Source organism: Dipodomys merriami, unplaced genomic scaffold, assembly GCF_024711535.1.
Source record: "Dipodomys merriami isolate MVZ:Mamm:240054 unplaced genomic scaffold, mDipMer1.0.p SCAF_9, whole genome shotgun sequence".
Classification (NCBI taxonomy): Eukaryota; Metazoa; Chordata; class Mammalia; order Rodentia; family Heteromyidae; genus Dipodomys; species Dipodomys merriami.
The window spans coordinates 55,240,387-55,257,075 of record NW_027206512.1 but is presented as its reverse complement, the minus strand read 5'-3'; the positions used below and the strand labels follow the sequence as shown (position 1 = coordinate 55,257,075).

At 37.7% G+C, this 16,689-nt stretch overlaps 1 protein-coding gene across 3 annotated transcripts in view; it reads right to left on the bottom strand.

The window, feature by feature from the left end:
• Kcnip4 (potassium voltage-gated channel interacting protein 4) overlaps positions 1–16,689 on the bottom strand; it is an 896,578-nt gene that overhangs the window by 346,828 nt on the left and 533,061 nt on the right. The window lies entirely within an intron of this gene.

Sequence of the window (16,689 nt, the reverse complement as noted above, 5' to 3'; positions counted from 1 at the left end):
TCCTTGGGGGCTATTATCTCCAATTAATCACTAAAAAGGGGGAAGTGAAACTGAGGCTCAAATGGTATAGAGCTAATCTTGAGCAAAACAGCTCAAGGACTGTACCCTGGCCCTGAGTTCAAGTCCCAGGACCAGCACAAAAACAAAACAAAACAAAAAATGTTATACATTGCAAGAGGTAAATATTTAAATCTAAGTATTTTCCTGTGTTGATTATAGTTTGGAGTATTGGCATCCCTCCTTGGTATCATGACTCTGAGATTTACATAAAAATGAAGGACTCAGTGTTCTCAAAGAAACATTTCATGTATTTCCTGTGAGATATCACCTTCTAGAATCCACTTTGGAAGTGGGCCCTGTGTCCATTTTTACGCCTGACTGAAGAAATTTTCCATTGTTTCAGTCTTGAAAAGCAATATATACCTTTCTCCTTTCATGAAATAAAGTTTCTTTCATTCTCACTCTCTCTTGGCTGTCAGATGAATTTTCTAATAATCCTGACAGTTTATTCCTCATCTAGGAAATGAAACTCGATGCCCTGAATCTCTCCTGGGGTTGTGAGCCTGCTGTTCAAACTCACTGTGGGTTAGTTTCCTTCATTTAAATAACAATGAGCCTCCTTAAAATCAAAGAGAGAGATGCTGTGTAATTGAGAGTGATTGATTTCTTTGACTTCAGAAGGTATTTGATTTTTTTTTTTTTTTTTTTTGTCGGTCGTGGGGCTTGAACTCTGGGCCTGGGCACTGTCCTTCAGCTCTTCAGCTCAAGGCAAGCACTCTACCACTTGAGCCACAGCGCCACTTCCGGTTTTCTGGTGGTTTATTGGAGATAGGAGTCTCACAGTCTCTCCTGCCCGGGCTGGCTTTGAACCGTGATCCTCAGATCTCAGCCTCCTGAGTAGCTAGGATTACAGGCGTGAGCCACCAGCGCCTGGCTCAGAAGGTATTTGAAAGGAAGGTTTTACTAGAGTTAGAGACAGAAGCTCGGGCAACTGGTCAATAGCAAGGCAAGAAGGAACATTCGAATCATGCCATCTCAGAAATGGAAAGGGCCCACCATCATCAAATCTCTCCCTGCTCATTTACAATCAAGTTCTTGGTAGATTAATAATTATAGGTGGTCAGTGTTCACAGGGGCTCACCATGTCCAGTATATTGCATGCAGCACTTTACATATATTACATTAAATCATTTTCATAAAAATTCTAGGAAATAGATATGTAAGTGCTTTGACTGCCTCATGTTATAATTCTTGTGGTTCGAAGTCAAGGTCTTGCCTACTAATAAGATTTAGGTAGCTCTATGGGATTTTGATTTAAAACAAAAAAAAATTGTATTTGAGAAGGGCATAAATGACATTGAAATTTTAATGGCAAATTTGTCTACATTATTATTTCATTTCAATAGTTTTTTCACTCCTATTTGTGAGCAATTCATTGAATAATCACCTTGATATGATGTAGTTTCTTGATGTCTTTGTCATTACTGAGTAATGAAGCAAATAATCTATTGAAATATTCTTCCCTAACATCCACCTGGTTTCATTGGCTGTTGGTAAATTTACTATATAATGGGATTTAGAAGACACCTCAAGGTGCAGTACAAAGTTCTCAGGGTCCCACACAGAATATCAAGACTATGGCAGTCATTTTAATTGATCTAAAATAGCTCATTATGTGAGCTTGAGCTCATTATTTTACTATGACATGCCTCAGGTGCTTTGTATAAAATGAAATCTGGCTAGATTACCAATAACACCCTTCCAAGTTTGATGGGCTTCCAAATGGTCTGAAATGTGGTCTGGATTCCTGAAAAGGAATAGTCTATGCTTCTAAAGAGCTGAGAGCATGAAGGAATGAAGGAGAGTTCCTGTTTATTTGTTTTGTGTTTTGTTTTTGTTTGTTTTTACATTTCATGTTTAGGAACTAATTTAAAGCCTTTATCTAGATCAAGAATAACCTCTGTTGCTGTTCACACAGCAAGACCCAAGAACACAGTGTCTGGTAGGCAGAAAGTGGACCATACCATGCGGGTATAGACAAAGTTTATTGGAATGTCACATGCTTATTTACAGCACACAGGCAGGAGGAGTAAATCTTCAGTCAGGAGGCAGAGAGGTAATCAACAGTTTTACAGGAACACAGACAATGAGAGTTTAACTTTAAATCAGTAAGCAGGAATAGCGATCCTTGTCAAAAAATGTGGAGCAGTTCCAGGAATCAAAGGTTGTAAAAGTAGATAAAGCACAGGTGAGTACACAAAGGGAGTCTCCAGACATTGTTCTACTGAGTTAACTTGGAGGAGCATGAATGACCCTTCCTGCAAACCTTCATCTGAGTCTGGCAGCCTGGCATCAGAAAGACCTTTACCCTGACTTGGAAGAAGGGGCGTCCCCCTTCCTCCTCCAAGGGAGTAAATGTCAGCATGTACCTTCACGGCACACAGGAGCTCAGATGGGGTCACCCAAGTCAATGCCACCAAAAACCACCAATGCTCTCATGGTGCTCTAGCAGAGACTTGGCTCAGGACTGCTGCCGTCTGTCTCAGCACTGAGCATGTTGCAGCGAAACTAGTGATAAACTGTCTTACTCAGGGGAGCCGTTCTGAAAAGCAGAACTTTGTTGACTCCAGGATACCAACTGGCTTGTTTTGGATGGACCATGCTTGAGACTTAGCTAACCAGAAGTGATTTTTGAATTCTGTAGTAATAGATGTTGAACTTCATTCAGGAAAACAATACTTCCAGATAGGATGTGTGGTCATCAGTGGGACCTTACTGTATCCTGTAATTGTAAAGATGTACTTTGAGCCTCTTCTTTCTATTGCTATCTCAAGTCCCTTGATCTAAGTGTTTCTTCCTTCGACGTTGAAGCATGCCCGTAGTCTATTCACTCCAGGTCCTTTCTGTTACTCTGGTGTCTTTTGTGCCAATTAATGAGACTTGTTACTTACTTGTTTCTGTCTTGATGTTTGTCCTTATATTCATTTAAGTTCTAGTGTGTATTCATATTTTTTATGTCCTTGAGCTCTTCAGCTCAAGGTGAGCATTCTACCACTTGAGCCACAGCATTACTTCTGGTTTTCTGGTGGTTAATTGGAGATAAGAGTCTCATGGACTTTCCTTGCCCTGGCTGGCTTCGAACTGCAGTCCTCAGATCTCAGCCTCCTGAGTAGCTAGGATTACAGGTGTGAGCCACTATCACCCAGAAATTATAATAGTTTTTAAAGTGTTTCTTATTTGTAATGTACCCTCACTGCTTCAATGCTTCCTAATGCCTTGTTCTGCTAAACTATCTTCATCAATAACCACCAACTTTCAATGCCCAGTTTGAATACCTGAAAAGTTTCTCTTGAGAAGCTTTTATCTATTTATGCTCTCTGCTATAGCTGAGTTGAGAGGTAAATAGCTGAGATCTTTCTGATCTCAGTCTTCAAAATATCTGGAATGATAGGCATGTGTCACTCTACCTGACTTGATTTTTGAGTTGCAAGATCATGACATTACTCCTGGAATGTCTTTGAACCACTATCATCCTGATCTCAGCCTACTAAATAGCTGGAATTTCAGACATGAGTCCACTGGTACCCAGTTATCCTTCCTATATATGCCCTGGAGGCATGATATACTCAAACATTATTTCAAATACAGAATAACAGCAACTTTACTGGGTTGAACACCACCTACCCCCATCAAAACATTCATGTGTAGCTAAAAATATCAGAATTTGTGATATTATTAGGAAATAGGATGTTTGCAAATGAAATTAGCTGAGATGGTCATACTGATTCAGAATGGGAAGAAATATAAAGGATTGCCAGAAACCCTCAGAAGCTAGAAAAAAAAGGGAGCACTCCTTTTCATGGTCCATTTTCATGGTCTTTTGCATAAAAACCATAGTAATTTTTTACAGCAACCTAGGGAACACACTTATAGATAGCAAACATATAGGTGTGTGTGTGCTTGCATATGTGTGTGCTATGTATGTGTGTGTATGTGTATCTTAATTTGCCTATCATGAAAATGCCTTCCCTCTTAAATTTTCCTAAATGACTTACTTTCTACAGAGTGCTCCATGGAACTTACAAATTGGATGCATGACAAAATTGTCATAAAGGAGTGCAATTTATCCTTGTTTGCTTAATATGCTAAAATTAGCTAAATGGATCTCATTTAAGTTTAAATCAACTCGTGTTTCCTGGTATTTTCAATATATCACTTTAAATCAATGTATCTTCTTTACACAGTACCAGGATTTGTCAAGCTTTATCTTGACTGAGAAATAAAACTTGTACAGGGAACATATCCAAGTTTGTGAATATATAGCCCAACCCTTATATAATCTTTTGATAACAGTGTAAATCCTAATGTTGTAAAAATTTTTGCAACCGAAATTCAACATTGGGTTGGTTTTCTGTGAAAAACTTATTGTTGTTGCTGTTTGTTCTGGTAACAAAGATACTAATAGGAGGCCCTGGAGTTCTGTTTGGCAGGCTCACAAGTAGATATGAGGTGATTAGAGTTCTCTTTAGATATTTCTCCTTGTTCTTGAAAACACTATCATTCATTTCACTTGATAAAGATAGAAGTCATTCATCAGGAGCCTAAGAAAAAGGTGTCTGGCACTGGAGGCTGTAATACAATCAGTAATTTATGGATACTCAGGTCTATTTATCACTAATATTCAAACCTCCCTGCACACATGCCTGACTGTCAATTTGTGGTCAATGTCAAGACTCAGATAAGCATATACACACCAGCAGAGGCAGGAAAGAAGCTGGTTGTTAGACACAGGCTCATGTAGAGAATACACGCAGGTTAATAATGCTTTCTTCATTTAAGTGGAATTTCTTATTATCTTCCTCGTTGCCTGTATTTGACAGTGGGCCTTAGTCACCTTTGCTGATGAATTTTTGGGTAGAAGGAGTATCTCTGTGCTCAAACTTTTTCACCTGTAGAAGATACGGCTTTATGCTTTTTGTGGTAAGAACTGGTACAGATTCCCTAACAAAAAATTTACCTTGAATTGTGGGAAAGTATCAGTACTGTCTTGCCATATTATCAGCTTGCTTAATAAAAGAAGATTCTGCAAAATATTTTAGTTTTTTGGGTCCGGATGTGGGGCCTGAACTCTGGGCCTGGGCGCTGTCCCTCAGCTCTTCAGCTCAGGGCTAGCGCTCTACCAATTGAGCCACAGCACCACTTCTGGCTTTTTTTTTTCTGCTTATGTGGTGCTGAGGAATCAAACCCAGGGCCTCATGCATGCAAGGCAAGCGCTCTACTACTGAGCCACCTTCCCAGCCCCTGCAAAATATTTTTAAAAGAACATTTTAATGTTCTTCAATTGCTCCATGATCATTGACTTTATTAACAGCTCTGTAGATATAAACAGAGCCATTCAATAAATATAATAGAATAACAATTACTATACCACTCTGGCAACTATATCTAAAATACCATATCTAAAATAGGCAAAGATTATCCAAAATAATTAATTTTTAGGTAATATTCACTAATTTTTATGGATGTCTACAATGAATGACCTATAACTTATTCACCATTTTTTTGAGAATCTCCAATGTGTTGGACACTGCTGTGGATCCAAGGTCTAACAGGTAGTAGAATTGTAGTGAACCTTTTATCATGCATGCATCCATATTTTCTTTCAAAACAATATTGGATAACACATGTTGCACAAAGTAGTATATGGAGCATTATGAGGTAATTTCCCAATGCAGAGGATAGCTAAGAAAATAATTGAGTAAAATGCAGTATCATGTAATATATAAGGTCTAGTGGCAGAAGGACAATAAAGAAAACATGCCAATCATCTCTGGGTAAATGAAGGACTGATTAAAGGGGAAAGGCAGGCAGAGAGACTATACCAGGGAGCCAGCTCCTTTTTTTATTGTCAAGGTGATACATAAAAGAGTTACAGTTACATAAGTAAAGTAATAAGTACATTTCTTGTTAAACTTGTTACCCCTTCCCTCATTTTTCTCCTAATTTTCAATGTACTATGTGCGTTTTTGGTTTCTTTTGTATGTTCTTCCCCCTATGATATATCCTCTCTTGTCCCTGTATTTGATTTTGGTACCCTGGTATTGTATATACATTTATTTGAGTTAGGGAAGGGAAGGGAAACATCAATATGGTGAGACAAAGGACGGGGGGGTGGGGACTGATATAAAGCGATATTCACAAGGCAATATTTTAGAAATGATCTGTACAACTTTGGGGAGTTGGAGGAGAGGGAAATTATGAGCCAGCTCTTAACCTTGGCCCTGGAGGCCCATGCCTATAATTCTAGCTACTCAGGAAGCTGGGAGTTGAGGATCAGGATTCCAAGTTACACTAGGCATACAAATCCTAGAGACTAATCAATTAGACAGCAAAACAGCAGGAAGTAGATTGTTGCTCAAATAGATTGTCAGCCATAAGCAGAAAAAGACAAAGAAGAGTACAAGGACTTGACCAGCACACACACACAAGAAAGGAAGCTAGGAATGAAGGAATGAAGGAATGAAGGAAGGAAGGAAGGAAGGAAGGAAGGAAGGAAGGAAGGAAGGAAGGAAGAAAGGAATGAAGGAAGAAAGGAAGGAAGGAAGGAAGGAAGGAAGGAAGGAAGGAAGGAAGGAAGGAAGGAGGGAGGGAAGGATGCAGGGAGGGAGGAAGGGAAGGAAGGAAGGAAGGAAGGAAGAAAGGAGGGAAGGAAGGAACGAAGGAAGGGAGGGAGGGAGGAAGGAAGGAAGGAAGTGAGGAAGGAAGGAAGGAAGGAAGGAAGGGAGGGAGGAAAGAAGGAAGCAAGGAAGGAGGGAGGGAGGAAGGAAGGAAGGAAGGAAGAGAGGGAAGAAAGAAGGAAGGAAGGAAGGAGGGAGGGAGGAAGGAAGGAAGGAAAGAAGGAAGGAAGGAGGGAGGGAGGGATGAAGGAAGGAAGTGAGGAAGGAAGGAAGGAAGGAAGAAAGGAAGAAAGAAAGGAAGGAAGGAAGGAAGGAAGGGAGGAAGGAAGGAAGGAACGAAGGAAGGAAGGAAAAAGTAAAAACGAAGGAAAAAGAGAAAAATTTGCTATTAAAAACATCAAGGTGGAACCTAAGCCCTTGAGTGTGGAAAATGCATGTGGGGAAAGAGAATTGCTCACAGGACATTAGCCAGTGAAGCAGTTTGATGTTGGTAGCCTTAGCATGTGCTGAATAGATATGGACACTAAGATAGGGAGATAAGGAAGTATCAGGTAAGATAAAGACAGAAAAGTGCCAATTAACTTTGGAACTCAGGTAGTGGCTGTGACGTGATGAGAGTCTCTTTCAGAGTAGTGGGAAGAAGCAAAGCTTAGCCTAGTGGTGGTAAGCACACACATCCAGGCGGGCCAGACCCAGTGCAGACGATATGAACACACATGGCGCCTTCTAAATACATCTTGACAGCTTGTAGATATCTTCATAGTATTTTCATGTAAATGTAAGACAACAGAGAATCTCATAAGTATATTTACTGACTAAGTGTCAAGAAATAAGTAGAGGGTCAACAGTGTGTAGGCAGAGAGGTCAACACTGGAGTTACTGTAGATCTCAGGAGACATGGTTAAAAAACAAGGAATGAAAGCATAGAAGAAGAAAGAACAAATTTCTTCTAAGGACTATGCATCAGGAAGCAGGTAGACTGTACTTTTGATGTTCTGGACCCTATCACATTATTTTGAGAACAACAAATCCTATCCTTTGTCAACATATGTCTATCTTAATCCATTAACCTTAAAAATGATCCATCAGACTTAAAAATGATGGTCCACAGTAAGAAAACTATATTATGGCATAACCCTAATCATATATACATGTTCAAACACATACACAACTCACACACACACACACACACACACACACACACACACACACACACACACACCAATGCACCCAAAAATTTTACCAAGTGTATGCATAGTATATATCAAACTTTATGCTATTTCATTGTATTACTGAAATGCTGTTTGATAGCTACCACATTAATTTCACTTCTACTGTTCTTAGTTTATACTTGTAGAATGGACACTTTTGATAGTCTGGTAAAACCTATGGAATTTTTGAAGAATATCTTTTAAGTATATAAAGTAAAAGACATAAGGATACAAAAAATTATAATGAATCCATTAAAATATGAAAGGTATACATAGAGCAATAAGAAAGATAGCTAGCATCCTTTCAAAGTAGTGGATTGCCTGAAGGATAGAGATACTTTTAAGTATAATATGATACAAAATATCTTAAAGCTTATTAAACACAGGGCCTAGTACCAATACTATGGTTTGTTGTCTACATTTATAAGTAGGCAACATATCACATTTTTTTAAAAATCAGAGTTGTTAAGCAAACATTATTATGCATAAAGTCTGCAAAGAAGGCTGAAGAAAATGTTGCAAAGTACTAAGTCTGTCACCTGTGCATCACAGAATGATTGAACCTGGGAAGTAAGGCACAGAGTGGGTGATAGATATTGCCTGCTTCTCTCTAACCTGTTGTATAAACCACTTAGAAGTAGTTCTCTTAGTTCTCTTGGAACCTTTCTACATGTCATTATTTGTTTTTTTTAATGTTTGTTTTTTTATGTTACCCCATGTTTATTTTTCTTAATATTTTTTATTGTAAAGACACTGTACAGAGGGGTTACAGTTACATGAGCAAGGTAATGAGTTTATTTAATTATTTGTTGAATTAAGTAGCTGTCACTGTGCAGGAGATAACCAGGGAAAACAGTTCTCTCATTCTTCTCTGGCCTTTCAGTAACTGGTTTTCCAAATTTACGTATATCTTTACATTGTCTAAGCATAGTTTAAACTCAGGATTCCAAGGCCAAACAAAATAGAAAACCTATTGATTGGGGGTGCTTATACTTTCTGAAAGTCCTGTGGTTTGGGGAAGTACCGAGCCAGGTTTTAGAAAATCATCACATGAGCAAAGCCACACAGAGGACGACTGAAGGTCTCCTAGAGAATGGCTGAGATCAAGGTGATAGGAGAGCCCTTAGCAGGATGTAGGGGTTGTGGGAAATTTACTCATGGGGAAATGAATAGCTGAGTTGGCATTTCAGATGATAGTGACATTTTTCATTGCCCATGGAATTAGCTCAGTATTCCAACAAAAATATCTTTTCATCCTCATTCATTTCCCCCTTACTTTTAGAGAACAAATAAATTCTGGCAAGAAAAACACAATTTTGCTTGTAGCAGCTTCTCACTTAATCAAGGTTACCAATGGATGAAGGTCAGTGTCATCCTAAGTAGCACCCTTAGAAATTGCGCAATAATTGGAACACATGATTGTTACTTTTTTGATAGACAAATATTTACTTGTCATAATGCTACCTCATAATGACAGCCTACTTTTATCCGGTAGGAAGAAGTAATTTTGAAAGAAGTTATTTACAATTGGTTATGCCTCTGTTCTATTTATAATATTGACTATAAACATGCTAGTCCCACAGAGAGGGAAATGTCTTTATAGTTGAATACTCCATCAAGCTGAGAAGGGGAATGATATTTTTGCAGCAATGTTGATGAATTCCAATTCTAAAAATATTCCATTTAATGCATCATGAAATGCTTAAGTTTGAGGTTAAGTTCTAACTATTAGACTATGTTTCCACTCTTAGAAAAATACTTTATTAAAATGCACATTTAAATAAGACACATCTCTGAGACCTGATATTTTAAGTTGATATGTCCTCAAAAACAATAATTAAAGCTTGCATCTCATTACTAATAAAATGACAAAATGAATGTTGTTTATGCACAATTAAAATTCCAGCTTATTTTTAGGGGAAAAAAAACATATCATGAATGTAAATGAATCAAAAAGTCAGTAGAGATTGATAGTTTGTTTGAATTTATTGCATAAAGGCTATGGTCAAAATAGGGGTAAAATAGCAGAGAAAAAAACAACACAAATTTCTTTCAAAGCTATAAGCCACAACTAAGGGCACTGTATTAATATGATTCAAATATGGTCTTGTATTTCAGCTTTATAAATTTATAAGGTATTTGACCAATAACTGCATTACTTAGCTCAGTTTTCTTTTTATTAAATGTGGCCAAAAATGGCCTACCTCAGCAGGCAGCTAATAAGAAAACAAAGATGACTTCCTGACTTTTTTCTTCATAGTGAAATGAAATGAAAGACTTAATTTTTTAAAATTTCTACTCTACTCCCAGGAGTTCACTGCCCACCTTGATTCCATTACATTTCCTGTTGTGAATACTTTACACCACTAGAATAAACATACACTGCCTCATCTATTTTGAATTATTTTAGGATAATCTGAGAAGCAACCCAAATTCCAGGGAGAGCTCTATTAATGAAGTAATTGCTGTTTAGATTTGCTTTTTCCTTTACTTTGATTTGTTTATACTCACCTTTAAATGGTTCATGATTTTATAAAAATGCCATACAGTTTGTTGTCACTAAAGAGTTGCTAGTTAATAGACATGCAGAATTTTTATAGGTGATGTTTTGGCATTCACCTCTTGGTATTCCCTTCCCTACGTATGTGCAGCACCTTTGGCTTCATTCTAAAACAGTGATCAAGTCAAAAGTGAAGAAAGTATCCAACTGCATTGAATACAACAGTACCTTCCATGCTGCTAGAGTTGGTCCCTCTTTTCTCTCTTGGACCCTTTGTAGAAACAAATTGTCATGAACTTTCTACACACACAGGGTCTGCCTGCTGCAGTGGATCAACTGTGAGTTAAACCCTTCCTCAGGCAGGCCTTCAGATGAAAACCCCAACCCATACTGATGACTGCTTTGCAATATCCTAAGCTGAGGATCTTCTAAGCTTCACCCAGACTTGTGAAAACAAGGAGATAAGAAAAAAATTGGTTCTAGACAAGTTTGTGTTACTTATCTAGCAATAGAAAACTTACATAAGACATACTAAGAGACTGAAGCTAGCATATTGAATCCAAGAATATCCCCTTCTCCACAAAAACTGAACAAAACACACAGGAGTGCAAGAACATTCATGTACAGAAAACAAAATTTACATCAGATATTTCTAAACCAGAATATATTATTCTAGTGATACCTTCTAGGTCAAATGGAGGAGATCTACTCAGTCTGAGCAACATTGATCCATGCAATATCAGGTATAATTTTCTTGTGAATCACACATCTCTACTTTGTTTTAGAGTTATAACTTTTATTATTTCATCCCCAAAAGATATAACAAAGAAGTATGTGTTTGGATCACAGGACGATTTGAGCAAAGCAATAGAAGATTAGTGCAAATGCTTCACAGTTAGTGACAAAAAATGCAGTGAATATGTTTATAATATCACAAAAAGAGCCACAGACAATACATGGCTGGATGGAATCAGCAAATAACCATATTTTCTCTACTGATATTGTAAATCATTATAAACAAATCCAGGAAAGAAAAGGCAAGAATAGATTTTTAGAGATAATTTGCAAGGATCCTCAGGAGTTTGCTTAGTGGAGAGCAAGTATTCCTGCCCATGAAAACCATCTCATAATGAAATGTAAGTATTATATACAGAAACCAGGGTCTATTCTATGGAACACCATGGCTAATTCTGCTGTATATGAAGCAGACCAGGAAACCTGATTCTCCCAGTCTGTGGATGGGCCATGATTCTATTTTCAGGGTTTGTCTATCATCCAGGGAAGTAGAATGCCCAGCAGCCTCAATAGAAGCTGCATTTACCTTCATCCAGAGTGGAAAAACACCCAGAACACCTCGGTGAACACTTACAAAAAGGCTTAGCTGATTTTGTTAACTATAGCTTAGCTATAGAACCATTGTCATTTGAAGCATAACTGCAATTACCTATGGGTGCTAAAACAAAATCTAGGAAGACAGAATGTCTCAAATCATTAGATATTCTCAGTCTAGGCTCTAAAGGTGCCACAAATAGTTTTCTGTTGTTGCTACTTTCTCTTTTACTCTTGCTTGGTAACTGTAGGAAGCTCTGATACACCTACTCCTTGTCAGACACCATGTGGTGAGCGTTTGAGAGACTAGATGAGATAAACTTACTGCTGCTCTTTATTCTTGGGAAAGTAGATACACACATGAATCACCACAGTGCCACTGATATGTAGAATGGTTTTATGGTAAAGTTTCAAAAGTACTTTTAAAGAGAAAATTAGTTCTTCAGGGAAGTAAGATTTAATAAGCCCTTATAGTTAAATATCTGTTCCTAAGTGAAACACAGACCTTCCATATCGCCATTTAAAATGCAATTACAAAAATATAGTGAGTAATTTCCCATTTCTCTTATCTTTCATCTAGGTTTCTCCACATTCTTCATTAATTAGCTGTTCTTGCAGGGACCCCAAGAGTATGGATTATATTACTAATGACTGGTATTAAAGACTTGAGTAGCTTACCCCAGATCTGTAAAGTTGGGCTTAAAGTAAGAATACAATGAGTAAGAGAGATTAGTGAGATCAAAGAATTTGAGTTGTAAGAAGAGCTTGCAGCTTAATCCAAATTTTGCATCATACAAAATAGAATCTGGAAGGTAAATAACTTGCTTAAATGTCACCCCACAGCTAATCCTCCTACCCCACATTCTGTTGTATGTCTTATTTCTTCAGTTAATCCTTCCATATCAGTCATTGCCTAACAACTCAGGGCTAAACATTGTTGGGATTTTCTGTAGCAGAAGTGTGACTTTAGTTCATTAGGCCTCACCTGTGTAAGGAGGGGAAGGGATTTGTTAAAGGGTTGCAATGGAAGACTAGAACTACATTAGCTAGAAGAAACAGGCGTAAGTCGATATGGTTCTCTAAAAATCGTTCCCAGTAATTATTGCTGAAGGAAAGTATGGTCAAGAACCCTAAGGTGGGGGCTGGGAAGTTGGCTCAGTGGTAGAGCGCTTGCCTTGCATGCCAGAGGCCCTGGGTTCGATTCCTCAGCACCACATAAGCGAAAAGAAAAAAGCCGGAAGTGGCGCTGTGGCTCAAGTGGTAGAGCGCTAGCCTTGAGCTGAAGAACTGAGGGACAGCGCCCAGGCCCAGAGTTCAGGCCCCATGACCGGACCCAAAAAAAAAAAAAAAAAGAACCCTAAGGTGTGTCTCAAGCCCATAGGGGCTGGCAGTTTCTAGGATGGAGGCAGCCCTGCGCTGCAGGAGTATGCATGTGCTTAATTGCATTGTGTGTTTGTCTGGTCAGTGTTGCCAGATCTTACTTGTGACAATTGAGTTGTTGACTACTGAGCACAGGGAATATCCACAGCCTTCATAAATAACAACTTCCACAGGCTGCATTTCTCTTCAGCCCAGAAAATAACCTGGTAATAATATAGATGAATCTCTGTTCTTTTCCTTACTGAGCTTTGAGTCCTTAACTAGCCTATTGGAGTTAAATTATTCTTAGGCTAAGTGTGAATGATGACAAGTTCTAGGAATCAGATCCTTGTTGCTGTGTAGCATTTTAAACTGTACTAACTGGGTTAGACAGGGGAAGAGCTTCACAAGCACTTTTTATTTTACCCAAATCATCCCATGTTTGCGGTAGTACTGTTTAAATTCATCTGAAAATACTGATAATCAAAATGTTAAATATCTTTGAAAGTCACAGGGCCCATGAAATAAATGGATGAATACGGTAATTTTTAAGCCAATATTTTTGTGATTATATCTCTCGGCAATGCTTAGACAAGTGGTCAACTAATGAAATATTTAATTAATATCATAAGCCTTCCCTAAAACTATTGAGAAATTTCCTGGAACAATTATCATTTCAGTATAAACCAGATAACCATATTTTCTTTTAAATCGAAAACACAAATGACTAGATTTCCTGATACTGTACACATACATATCTAAGGAACAAATAATTAAATTCTCTGATATCTTACATATAAGAACTTTAAAAGTTCTAAATATATTTTAGATATGAGGCCCTTGCCTGTTGTATAGCTAGTGAAGATCGTCTCCCAGTCCGTGGGCTTTCTATTGATCTTGCTAGCTATGTCCTTTGCCATGCAGGAGCTCTGAAGTTTAATGCAATCCCAAGTAAGTCAGACCAAAGAAATATAGGTCCCATGGTTTCCCTTATTTGCAATAATTAGTATATGTCTAGGATAATCTTATCAGATGAACAGAAAAACTCAAAAGCTAAGTACAAATCACCATATAAGATGATGCAAAGAAAAAGGAACCCCAAGATATGGACACAAAAGGTTTTTCTTTGTTGTTGTTGTTTTTAATATACATGTGATTTTTTTCTTTGTTTCTTTTGTGTGTTCTTCCTCCTATGGTATATCCCCTGTTGTCACTGTATTTGATTTTGGTACCTTGTATCTTGTATATACATTTATCTAATTTGGGGAGGGGAAGGGGAATAACAAAATGTCGAAACAAGGACACAGGATGACCCATTGCAACAATGATACTCACAAGACACTATGTTGGGAATGAACCTTACAACTTTGGAGGGGGGAGTGCGGGAGGTAGGAGAGGGAAAGGATAGTGGGAGAACAACAAAGGAGGGGGTAACATGTTTGACAAGAAATGTACTCTACCTTAGTCATGTAATTGTAACCTCTCTGTACAGCACCTTTACAAGAAAATAAAATTTAAAAAAAGAACTTTAATAGAAGGAAAATTGCTGAAATTTTCAGTTCTTGAGGAACAACAATACTACTACACTGGCTACCTCTTCATATAGTAACAGTAACTTAGATGATAGATGGATAGATAGATAGTTGACAGATACACACACATATGGATTGATGAATAAAAGAAAATTGAAATAAAAATGAAACCGTAATTTGAAAGGTGGTACTGAAGTGAAAATTAGCAGTTCTTCTCAAGCACTACTAATAGTATTAAGATTTAGACCTCCATGTAATTATTTGTCTATTAATATCTATTGGATTTATTTGTAGATTTATAAGCATACTCCAATTATTACAAATGAGGGAATCATGCAGCCTATGTTTCTTTGGGTCTGACTTACTGTACTTAATGCATTTTTCCCCAAATCTTTCCATTTCCTTATAAATAGGCAATGCAATTCTTTCTGATAGAAGCATAGAAATTCACTGTGTATATACCACATTTTCTTGATTCATTCATCTGCTGAGAGGTATCTGGGTTGATTCCAAATCTTAGCTATATTAAACAAGGCTGCAGTGAACTTTGTTGTACTAGTGGCTTTAGTGTGGCCTGGTTTGTGATTATTTGGTTAAATGTACAGGGGATTTCTGACTCATAGGGAAGTCCCATGTTTAGTCTTTTGAGGAACCTCCATAATATTCAACCAGAATGACTGAACTACCACCAACAGTGTGGTAATGGTCCCTATTGGCCACATCCAGGTCGACATCTGTTATTATGTTTTCTTGATAATGGCCATTTTAACTGGGTGAATGGCACTGTAAACATTCACACAGTGAAAATAAAGGAGCATGCATATTCTTTGGAGAGGATCACAATGGGTCAATAGCTATGTGCACATAATCCTATAAAATGCTGTTTATCATAATGAACTCCAAGAAATGGAGACAAGAGGTTATTTGTTGTACAGTTTGCAGTTGTTTTGCCCCCTTTGGCATATCCCCTTTTTTGGCTATTTTTTATTACTATTGTAAAAATACTATACAGAGGGGTTACAATTACATGGGCAAGATAATGAGTACATTTCTTATCAAGCATTGTAGGCTCCTCCTTTGTTTCCCCTTCCCATCCCATCCTCCCCCCACCACCCCAGCCAATCCTCCTCCCCCGCTCCACCAAAGTTGTAAAGTTCGTTTTCAACATAACAACTTGTACATCTCATTGTTGCAATGGGTCCACCTGTATCCCTATTTAAACGATTTGTTTTTCCCCTTTCCCTCCACAAATTATAACAACATCAAATACAGTGAAAGCAGGGGTTATACCATGGGGGAGGGACATACAAAGCAACAAAGAAATAATCTTATAAATGTGTTAGAAACAAATGCATGAAAGAAAAAAAAACATTTGAATACATATCTTAGGGTTCATTTCCCTAACATCAACTTATCTGACCTTTTCTGCTTGACTCAGACATATACTAGTTTTTGCAAATAAGGGAAACCATGGGACCTATGTTTCTTTGGGCCTGGCTTACTTCACTTAATATAATTTTTTCCAAGTCTTTCCATTTCCTAACAAATGGGGCAATGTCATTCTTTCTGATGGAGGCATAGAATTCCATTGTGTATATATACCACATTTTCTTGATCCATTCATCTACTGAGGGGCATCTGGGTTGGTTCCATATCTTAGCTATGGTAAATAAGGCTGCAATAAACATAGTCATGCTAGTAGCTTTAGTGTAGTCTTGTTTGTGAACATTTGGGTAAATGCCCAAAAGTGGGATTGTGGCTATTTTTGATTTCTGTACTCTTTGTGTTATATATAAGTTTATATGATTTGGGGAGGGGAAGTGAAATAACAGAAATGGTAGAACAAAGAAGGACCCAGATCAGCAGATACTCATGAGACATTATGTTGGACGTTAAATATACAACTTGGCAAGTTGGGAGGGCAAAAATTGTGAGGGGCAAATATTGTGAGGGGGTGACATGGTTCAATTATAGTACAATTATAGTACAATTCTGTACTCCTCACCACAGAAACAAATTCATGTTCAAACCCCACCAATTATATTTTTAGAGAAGCTAACTTTGGATGTAACTTAATCCCT